The sequence below is a fragment of the Tasmannia lanceolata genome, unplaced genomic scaffold (assembly GCF_043159265.1).
Source record: "Tasmannia lanceolata isolate RefF3 unplaced genomic scaffold, GAP_Taslan_0.1 ptg000002l, whole genome shotgun sequence".
NCBI lineage: Eukaryota > Viridiplantae > Streptophyta > Magnoliopsida > Canellales > Winteraceae > Tasmannia > Tasmannia lanceolata.
Window position 1 is genome coordinate 6,269,585 of NW_027518679.1, and position 11,984 is coordinate 6,281,568.

An 11,984-nucleotide genomic window follows, 5' to 3' on the forward strand; every position below is an offset into this window, starting at 1 on the left:
AATTTACTTGGATCCAATCCCATCCAAGCCATGCTCTACCTAAACTGCACCTCACCCTAAATCAATTACGCAAACCCATATGGGCACTACCCCAACTCATCCCGGTCCTACATGGACTCAACCCCAACTCACCTCAACTCAACCTTAACTCAATCCCATGGCCTACTTGGCCTTGACCCGAACCCCTGGTTCATTCGGCCTTGGCTCAAGCCACACCCCACTCGGCTCACCCAACACAACTCTCCTAGCCTTACCCAATCAACGCCCATAGTCATGCCCCATCCAACCGATTACATCTGCCCATCCATTAATCTATTCTCCACATCTGTTAACCTTTCCTATATCCACTAGCCACCAGTGCATACCATCCGTTATTATAATCCAACAACCCATCCCATACACCACTCCAGATACCGTACATTGTTTGGCTACCCTCTTTGGCCATTGACCCAAAGCCTCACATCACCACACCATACATCCATATCCATGTCCAGGTCATGTGCCCAAACATGATTCGGCATAATCCCATACCCCCATCAATAGGATTCCTATCCGAACCCCACCTTACACCACTTGGGCCACCCCGACCCCGACCCCGACCCCGACTCCGAACCCGAAACAAGAACCTGTACTCGGACCTGAACCGCAACCCGAACCATAACCTGAGTCCAACCCAAGGCGAACCCAACCAAATCTAACCCAATCGACCCCTAACCCGAGTCCCGATCCCGACCCCTAACCCGACCCCAACCCCGAACCCGAACATAACCCAAACCCCACCCGAGCCTTACCTAGATCGAACCCAAGTCCAAATCCCAACTTGATTCCCAACCCGAATTTGAAAACAACTCCAACCCAGCCCTAACCCGAGTCAAGTCCGGACCAATTCAAACTCACAACTCGCCCGCAACCCGATGCCGTATCAACCTCGCAACTCACACCCTAACCTGCACCATAAACCCCACCCTAAGACGCACCCCTAAGCCAACCTCTAGCCCCCACCCAGCCTAGCCTTAACCCGAGCCTCATCCAACCGGTTCACTCCAACTAAATCCCTTCCCCTACTCATGCCTCACTCGGCAATCCCCAAACCCTACTAGCATTAACCTAAACCCCATTAGTGTTCGGCTAACCCAACCCCCACTAGCAGTAGGCTATATATATGACACCTCATCTCCCATAGATCTCATCCCCTATTCACATATTCACATATTCCATAGCCCATAGCTATATCCCCATAGCCTATACATTCATAGCTATAACCATCATACCCCCCATCATCCCATAACCAACAGAACCCTTCCCATTTAATTCTACTATACTAACTCATACCTTATGGCATTTGGCCATTACACCATATCACCATATGTCATGCCCCACATCCCTTGACCCAAGCCATACATACCTATCCATAATCATAAGCTATTCTCCATGTCCCGTACATCCCATCTTCATATTCAACCGCCCATAGCAAGCCCCATCCATCTTACACCATCAGACCCCACCCATTTGTCCAATAAACATCAGCTCCACTCATCAATTGCACCAACCGGTCACACCCATTCTTTTCAACCCAAATTCCAAACCCCGGTCACAAACACCGACGATGACCCCGAACCGCTAACCCGAACCCCGAGTCTAACTTGGAACAAAACCTGCAACCTGGACCTAAACTGATGTAACCCGAGCTCAATCCGAATTACAACCCGAGCCAACACGGGTCTAACCCGGTCTAACCCACTCACTTAGTCCCACCAAACCCAATCCAACCCCATGGGCCTACTCGGCCTAGCCCTAACACTCCCAATCCCAAGCCACACCCCACATCAAAAGTCCCACCTCACCCCACCTCACCTCACCCCACCCAAACCCAAGCCGCTCCCAACCCCAAGCAACCCCCACATCATAAGCCCCACCCCAACCCGCACCCCAAGTCCAACCCGAGCCACACTTAAAACCTCATTGCTTATGAATCTAATATGTGCACGCATATGTGTGCAATACATGCACTGTGTAAGGCCGTTCCTTTGTGCACTATGTGTTGTTCACATCTGTTGAGTGCACCTTTCTAAGTCCCCTTTCACTTGATCAGACCCGTTCTGTCTAGCCGAACCGTATCACCCAGACCCAACCTAACTCATCCCTACTCAACCTAGTCTAACCCAAATGGACCCACTCTTAAACTAATTCAACTTAAAACCCAACCTTAACTTTATAGGCTGGAACCAATGTCCAACCCAAACGACTGACCCTATCCAACTCGGCCCAACACAGCCCAACCCAACCCAAACCCATGGCCAACTTGGCCTTGACCAAAACCCCGGCCCATCCGGTTTTGACCCACACCCGATGGCTCTCTTAGCTTTGACCCCAACCCTAACTCGGCCTTGACCCCAAGCATCATTCGGCCATGTCGTGGCCTGCGCCCATTCGATCCAACCCCCATGGCCTATGGCCTATTCGGCCTCAACCCACACCCTAAGCCGCACACCCAATGCCTAAGACGCAGGCACTCAGTGCCTAAACTGCAGGCACCCAGTGCCCAGGACGTTCATCTAGTGCCTAAGACGCAGGTACTCAGTGCCTAAATTGCAGGCACCTAGTGACTCAGACGTTCATCCAGTGCCTAAATCACAGGCACTAGTGCTTAAGGTGTACATCCAGTGCCTAAATCTCATGTACCCAATGCCTAAGAGGTGCACCCCATGCCTAATAGGGTATGCACCCGATATGCACTTAGCTCAAATTAGATGCCTAAGATGGCATATTTCAGACCCAAACCCGAGTTGAACAGAACCAAGCCCGAGTCAACCACCCATCCGAGATTGGACACAACACTACCCAACCCAAGGTTGCACCCTAATCCAACCCATACCCTAACCTAGCCCTAGTTGCACCCCAACCGTCAAATGTAGCCTTAGTCGCGTCCCAACCCAAGCCCAACCCAAACCGTAACCCGAGTCTAATCTGAACCATAACTCGCAGCCCCGATCGAACCAAGTGGACCCCACCCTTACCCAACGAAGTTAAACCCCTTACACCTAATGGGTTCCAGCCCTTCAACCGAGTCCCCCTCTTTGACGCAACCCGAGTTACACTCCCATCAAGTTGCACCTCACCACGGCCCAAACGCCATTCACTCGGCTAAATTCCATAAGCCCATCCGTTGAATCCTAAGAATCAATTCCTTGAAGGCGGATGATTCCTTGAAACCCATTTCAAAACTCCAATTTCCATGTCCGAGTTTCCAATCCAAATTACAATTCCCAATTCGAATTTCCATTTTTTAATCATAGCTTTCAAGATCCCATTCCTAATTTCAAATCCAAATCCCAAAATCCAATTGAATTTCAATCTCAAGTATAATGGAACTACGTGTGGCTTGATCCCCACCATGGGGTACGTAGGCAACTTGACACTCCCAAGTTCAGCCGCACCTTTCCGCACCCTTCTCCATCCTTCTCGTTCCCTTACACCCTTCCTCATCTCTTTCATTCCCCTTTTCACCCTTTCCTTTTCCCTAAACCTTTTTGCATGTTAGATGTTTCTTTTTATATTCTAGTCGCATGAGTAATTGCATGTTTAGATTTATTTGTTTGATAATTGTTCTCATCCTATGCTAGAAATAATATGTTGCTTGCTTGTCATGCTTAGAATTCGCATGCTAGGTTGTTTGTTTCTGTTAGAATAATTGTTTGTATGCTTAGTTATTTGTGCTATTGGAACTCTAAAAGAATTCAAAAATCTAAAAGAACCTAAGAACTCACATTCATTGGAAAGTCAATATTCCAAAATTTTAAAGAACATAAATACCTTAGGTTCTAAAACTTAGAAATTGTACTCTAGGTTTCACAATAGAACTTTTAGGGCCCAAACTTCACAAAAATACTAAAAATACAACTTAGGTCCATTGCATTAGATCTAGGTCCATATAGCATAGGTCACTTCACCTCAAATCAATTAATCAAATTCAACTCAAATCAAATCTCCTCAATCTCAAAACAATCACATAGGCACATAGGCATGTAGTTACATGTAGGATGCACTCCTGGCCCGCATGAGTCTAAACTGTGAACGGCTAAAAAAAATTAGAATGCATTTAGGTTAATAAAGTTCACATTCACCCCCTTTGTTAAAACTAAATAATTAAAGCTTTTAAAAGTCAGGCAAGGTCGGTGATGTACAGTTCGTGCGGTACACCTTCCGACTTCGTAACCAGGTAACTTACCCAGAACTCAAAACGTAGACCAAATTAACAGAGTTAATCATGGGTCCTAGATCCCTAATCTAGGTGGCGACTCTGGTCAGTTGCTTCTTTCGTGAAGTTAGGACTTTTATCCTAAATTTATGAAAAAAGCAACCATATTCAAATCCAATGGGCAAAGGCCCATCATCATAAAAAAACACCCTCGTGGGCCACCCCCTCCGGGACGGGATCCAAATACTGAAATTAAGATCCCCTATGCTTCACATATATATGAATTTCTTTTCAGATCATATTCAAACAGTTTCAGGTTATGTGACATCTAGTTTCAGATATAATATCTAGTTCAGTGCAAATTACACAAGGGAATCTTATAATTCAGATTTAAATGCTAAAAATATACTCGTTTACCTCTTAATCAATTTGTTATCTTGAAAATTATAGAAAATCATGTGGTAAGACTCATCATAATGACTCACCAGAAGCTGAATTTCAGAGAAATCTAAACAGAGAACCAAAGGTTGCATGCTAGTACAAAAGAAATGTTGAAGATTTTTCCCCTTGCCTGAACTATTTGAATATGCCAAAAACTTTAAAGACCAAAACCTGTTGCTATTTGCATATACAGACAAACCTCCTAAAAGCAATTCCATCATACAAATGCCATTTATGTTCAGTTTATTATAAAATTCTAAGTAGCTCAAGAGAATGCAGGAAAACAAATAGACAGCCCCCACCTTAAGGAATAAGAAAAATATGAAAATATTTGGCATGCAATAATACCGACATACATGTATAGGGTTGATTTTAAACATCCACTAACAAATAGCAATTCACACTTAAAGATGAATTATAATTCAAACACACATGAGATTAAACTACCTATAACCAAGAAGTGAATTCAAATGTATAGGAACTGATGGCCACCAAAGGGTTTAAATTTAACTATAGCAATGATAATTTCCAATTCTGTCATAATTCATTAAACGAGTCAACGATTAACCAAAGTGACACAGCTAATCACATGCTCATACCAACAACAGTTCACTCAAGATGAAAAGGGCTCAACTTTCGTGGGTTTTCTAGAGGCCTAATCCATAGGAGCAATAAGAGCTATGACCTGTAACTAAGCATACCAAAGCTTTGGAAAGTGGATTCAAAGGAGAACCATGAAACTTTGGCATCTAAAGCTAACCAGGGCGCTAATATACATAATAGTCATTCAATTATGCTATTTTGAGATAATAATTTCAAAGCAGTTGGTCCTTTCCAAACAAAATTAGAAGAAATTATTTTATTCCAGGCTTAATGCTCTGTAAAGAAATAATATATGAATCAAACTGGAAATTAAAACTTATATAGTCTGGTAATGAATTACAAGAGCATCTTGACCATAACTACCACAAGCAAAGCAAGTGGAATCAAGCTAAAAGCGTACAAGAGATAGAATTTGAGTGTGTCTCATCTTATGAGAATCAATCATGTAAAATGGTAGGTACACCACCATAAGGCAATAGCATCATTTCATCCAAAGCATTAACTAAGATATGATAGGACCAAAATAAAATAAAGCAGGCTTAAAGTGCTCAACAAGAATTATGATACAAAACCTTCAACAGATGAACTCAACATAAACATCCAAATCGATAAACTCAAAGTTCTAAATAAAATCAATCGGTAAAATCAAAATCATTCAACAACACATTAAAACTATGTTGCAGACCATTCAATGAGCAAACTCAATGCAAGTTTTTAGATGAACTAATTTAGATTTATTTAATGGAAAACCTTTGATAAAATCAAAATTTACCTAGCAGCATCATGAAATCACAAAGGATTTATAGATCATAGCACAAACTCTGAATCTGTGATGGCATCCACTAATTTTCTAAAATGACCTACTTTAGCACAACATATCACCCATTTCCATATAATTCACTTATATCTAAGGCATTATTCTTTATTTTCCTGTAGCTATCTAATTAAATACCGAGTATATTCTTTATGTCAAAGGAAGATACATGAAAATTTTGATAACACTTCAATGTGAAAAAGACAAACTACACATTCATATCGGAATTGATCAAAATATTTTTGTATTGTTCAACTATTCCAGGTTCTTTTCTTAAAAGGCTTATCTTTCAGTTATAAAAATATAAATGAAACCTAGCTTCATATTTTTGTAAAAAACATGTTAAATGAAATACAAGGAAGAACATATTCAAATCTGGAATAAAAAAAAATGACTAGATCACAAAAATCATCCTAATCAGTGAGAGCTTAAACATAAAAACACTATTTCTACTCATAATTACCTCTAATTCATGCAAAACATATTATAAAGTACCTGAATTTTAGCAAAGTAGAGGAATGAAGACTCCGATTTGATGTCAACTAAGATGTTCTCTCTGCTTCGATTTGCTCCACCGCAGATTTAAAAACTTTTTTCAAGGTAAAACACTTCGGATCAAGCAAGGAGGTAGAAGATTTCGGCCAGAACTCCGGCGATCTTACCGGAGGAATGATCGGAGAAGAAGACACGAGGTTAGGGTTTCAGCGATTTCCCCCTCTTTCATTGGGATTTTTCTAAACAAGATGAGAAACTTAATTACCCTCTAAAAGAAGCTTGATCTTCTATTTATAAGCATTTTTGGGTGTTGATATTGGCACTACCAGACTTGATGGGAGCGCGGTTGATGAGAATATTTGATGGGCGCACGACACAATCGTGTCCCCATATGGATCTGGGTCGACCCTCTCCAGGATAATTCACCCCCTTTCTGGTTTACACTACGGTTCTCTCTCGGCTCGTTCACTAGGCAAATCAGCTCGGATTTCAACGAAATTTTGCAGAGAGCTAGATGGGACCTTAATCTAGCTTAGGGTGGAATTTAGGGTTCCAAAACACTGATTTGAAGAGGTTTAGCATAAACATGGAGGGTTTAGGGCCGGTCAAAATGGGGTGTCTACAGATGTGCTTGTCGCACGAATGCCAAAGCTGAACGAACAACACATTTTGACTGGCCCAAAATTGATTGGAGAGAAAGAAGAATAAAGAAAATAATTTTGTGAAGGTTGCATTATTGGAAGGATTGGTTTGTGCTAAGAGGCGGGTGGTTTTTGCTCAGAGGCCCAGAAGCAGGGGTTTACGCTCGGAGGCATAAGAGGCATGGGTTTCTATTCGGAGGCATGGGTTTTTGCTCAGAGGCATAGGTTTTATAGGTTTATGCTCAGAGGCAGAGGTTTTTGCATGGAAGCGGCTGATTTATGCTCAGAGGCAGGTGGCTTTTGCACGGAGGCAAATGGTTTATGCACGGAGGCAGACGGTTTATGCACAGAGGGAAATGGTTTATGCAAGGAGGCAAATGGTTTAAGCACAGAGGCAAATGGTTTATGCACGGAGGCAGAGGCAAATGGTTTATGCACGGAGGCAGATGGTTTATGCACTGAGGCAGTTGGTTTATGCACGGAGGCAGATGGTTTATACACAGAGGCAGATGGTTTATGCACTGAGGCAGATGGTTTATGCACTGAGGTAGATGATTTATGCACGGAGGCAGATGGTCTCAGGGAAAAATTGGTTTTTCTCTCAGAGGCGTATGCTCACAGGGAGACTTCGGCTGGGTTTGAATGCTTGGTTTGATTACAAACTTTGTTCGTGGGTAAAAACTCCGCTGGGATTATGAGACAGACTCTCAATGAAATGGTGAGATAGATTCTCAGAAGAATGGTGAGACAGACTCTCAATGGATGGTGAGACAGACTCTCATAGGAATAGTGAGACAGACTTTCAGAGGAATTTGATTGAGGAGTTAAATTCAAAGAATGTGTTCAAGCTCCTCTTATCTTCATTTGTTGAGAATAGCCATCTCAATTATCATTGTTCGCTTGACATCTTTTATGACCTGAGCAAAAGATGCCCCTAGTATGATTTTACATCCATGACAAATTCATGAGAGAGCAAAACACAGGGAGATGTCAAATGGCTTTCATTTCATGAATGTTTGAAGTTACAAGATTTTTCACATGTACAACAGACTGAATCAGACTAATAACTTTCTTTCATTTCTGCTAATCACTGCCATTTCTCATGGGTTTGAGAGCCTGCCGGATGAGTCTGTCGGATGGGCTTGGGAGCCTGTTACCTTTTGAACTCTGTTCTGTTTTGTATCACCTTCGAGGAGACATACTTCATCAATTTTTTAACCTCATCCCTAGCTTTGGGAATGATACTGACCCCACAAGACCTCCCCACACACAAGACTTTGAAACTTGACCTTGACTCGACAGAGAAAGGATTCTGCCTATCAACAAACAAGGACTTTGACGGACACAATCTCTTAAACTCAAAGAGAGACTGAATCTGCTTCTTAGCCTGATAAATGTTTTAGGATGGTACAGTCTACCACTCTTAGAATTTTTTGAAAACCGTATTAGAAGTATTTCATTCATCTGTTCATGATTTCAGTCATGGTTATCCCTTTGGTTTGCTTAGTCTTAACCCCCTTAGCCTTAAGAGTGTCAAAGGAAGCTCTGATGGCACTTACCCAGACTTTAGGATAATGCCTCAGAAGAAACGAAAGTCTTGTTGGCTTTCAGAAGTTCTTGTCCTTTATGAAGTCACTGCCATAACCAAATCACCTTTTCAGGTTTTCGATTCGGCGGACCGCATGCCTTATATTTTGCCTAGACTGCCTGCCCTTGCAGGTTTTTCATCGATTAGGCTCAGCACCCTGATTTTTGCCTAAGCCGCCCTTTCAGGTTTTCAGCTTAGCGGGTGAATGACCCTAACTTTTGCCTAAACCGCCTTTTCGGGTTTTCAGTCTAGCGGGTCTAAGACTCCATCAGTTTTTCTTTATTTCTGTTTCTCTACAAAGCTGGGCCTAAGTACACCAGAAGGACATTTAGGTAGGCTTGGGTTCAAACAGGTTTTGACTTTGGTAAGTTTCTTGTATTTTGACCGAATCTGGCCCTCCAGACTGCCTACGTATCCCCAGAGGAATGGGAATCAGGTCCGCGTAGTTCGCCCATTTGGGTTTCAAGGTTTATTTGTTTTCCGTTTGGTTTCATTCTTTTTGTTTGAAAGATTGAAAATAACGTGACCGAAATCGAATTGATCAGGTTGCCTACGTACCCTGTAGAAAAGGCTCAGGTCATGACGTAGTTCAGGTTCAATATCTTTTATGACGCAAGTCATAAAGATGCCCCTAGTTTGAGTCTATCAAAGAAAGAAGGTTTTTTTTAGGCCCAAAGGGTTTTTAAACGGTTTTTGACTTTGAGGTTGTTGCCTTTTAAGCTCTGATCGACCAAGGACGACCTCCTGGTGTATCTAAGCATAGTACTTCTTTAGTTGGTCCAGGTTTGTAGGTTCTGTTAATTTTTCTCCATTTTCATCAAGGAGTCTTACGGCTTTTCCAGGCAGGACTTCATCAACAATGTAAGGTCCAGACCAATTTGGCCTAAACTTCCCTTTGGGATAAAATACTGGTGCCCTGTATGATTTCAAGCGTTTGCTGTGTTTAAACAGGCTTCTGGGTGGTGGTGGTTTCGTCTCTTGCTAAAGCATCCGGTCGTCCATATCTCTTCTGATTGGACTCTGATTCGTACGCGGTCATGTCCGTTGGATTCCTTGTGTTCAAGGCTTTCCAATGAATCTGACAGCGGGCTCTTTCGAGAGAGAGGGTGTCCTTTGGGTGCTAAAAAGAGAATTTCGGACCCTAGGTTAGCCTACCGATTGGGAGTCGCGTCTGCAGACGGACTTATTGGTTTATGTCGTAAAAGATGGGTGTCGTGCAGACAGGCTTTTGGTTTGCCGAAAAGGGCGGGTGCTGTGTTAAAACAAGCTTTCGGTGGTTGAAAATATCGATAGGTACCCTAAAGAGAGATTGAGAGAAACACGACTGGTGCTCCGGAACTCATCATATGGTTCTTCCTCACGTCACCTATCACTAATACATTCTTGAAAAAATTGGGTGTCTACATCTGCATCTGCAAGACGAACACAAGGAGGATTAGATATATTTCAAGCTCCATCTGCAAGACAATAGTCTATGTTTCATTCTGCATCTGCAAGACGAACACACAGACGAACACTCGGGCTAGAGCCTTTAGGCAATATCTTATGAATTCTAGATGAATTAGATTTTTCGGGAATTCAAAAAGTAAGTCAGTCGTGTACGCTTGGGAACTCAAAATCAAAATATTAAATTGTGTTCATCGGAAAGGACAAATAGGAAGCGAGGCGTTCCTTTTAAAGGTGGCTAAAGCTATCATTACTTATAGTAGATCATTTATAGTGCCTTGGGATATCTGAAGGGGATGATTAGAAGCATGTCAGAATCCTTGCTAGGGCCTTTTTACCGATGCTTACATTAATATAGGAATTTTTGTCTTATTACCCCTGGAGGTCGAAAATGTGATATCTTGGTCAGGAGTGTATCGGGCTCCATAAATGCTTTCAAATCAAGCTCGGGGCCCCTACCTCGTGTTATATGGGGGTGGTTATCGGTTTTAGTAAGTGGTTTCTTATCTTAGAAAATGGAACATCAGAAACAACCATCTGCCTCCCCTTCCTCTCCCCTGGTAGGTCTGAATCAGAAAAGGAAGCGTCCTTCGGATCAGTTGGACCTGGAGGAGTTTTTGCAAAGGATTAGGGTAATGGACTACAATGAAGTACAAGCATCAAAGTCATCTCCAACTCTTAGGGAGAAAATGGGTGAATTCATAAAAAAGGCAATGGACTCTATTTAAGAGACAAGCCAATAGGAGAAGGGAAGTCTTTTTCAGCCTGACTGGGACTTATAACGTGAAGGAATCCCATAAGCCAATGCATAAACACAACTCCATTTCTTCGTCAAGTTCATGATGGACGAAAGAAGAGAAAGGTGGTAGGATTGGGAAGCAAAGAAAGAGGCAGGGATTCAGAAACCAAGGTTTTAAATTTCGACCAAAATCTGAAATTTCGGACCGACGAAATTTCGAGTTTCGGTCGAGAACGAAATGGAAATCAGGTGAAATCGAAACGTTACTGGAATTTTCGTTTTCCCTGAAATTTCGGACCGAAATTTAAGGGATATAACCAAAAAATCTGATTTTTATTCTTTATTAAATATTATCCCAAAATTTCAGCCAAAATTATCGAAATTTCGAGGTTTTCAGGCGAAATTTTCTGCGCAATAAAAAAAGCCTTTATTTTGTTTCGTGGATTTCGGCCGAAAATTTCGGTTTCGGTGAAGACCGAAATGCTCTCCGAAACAAAAATTTAAAACCTTGTCGGAAACTGGAAGAAAAGATCCCAAGTGTAAAGGCTTTCGAGAGTAGGACTTTAAATAAAGAAGATGAAGTGTTGGAAGAAGAAACTTTTTTTGACGAAATCAAATCTCTTCTTGTCGAGTTGGAGAAAGGTTCAGGTTAGGGTTGTTTTCTTTGATGGTTTTTTGTCGGATTGCTCGGATAGATGGAAAAGGAGCTTTTTGGGCGTATTTGTCTTTGGTTTACAAACATTTGATGCTTTGTTAATGTTGGTGCTAACAAGATTAATGGGATTTGGCATGTAAAAAGGACTGATGATATAGAGAGATGCTTTTGGGGCCCCAAGGTAAAGTCTGCTAATGGCATGCTAAAGGAAGAAAGGAAAATGTTATTGTAGCTTAATTTGTTTTGTTAGGTTCTACCCCTCCCTGGTTCCAGGTATGCCCGGTCCAGTTTTATTGATATCTTGTAGTGCAGGACGGGACTACTAGTCCCTATTGCTTTTCTAATATCAATGAAAGACGTCATC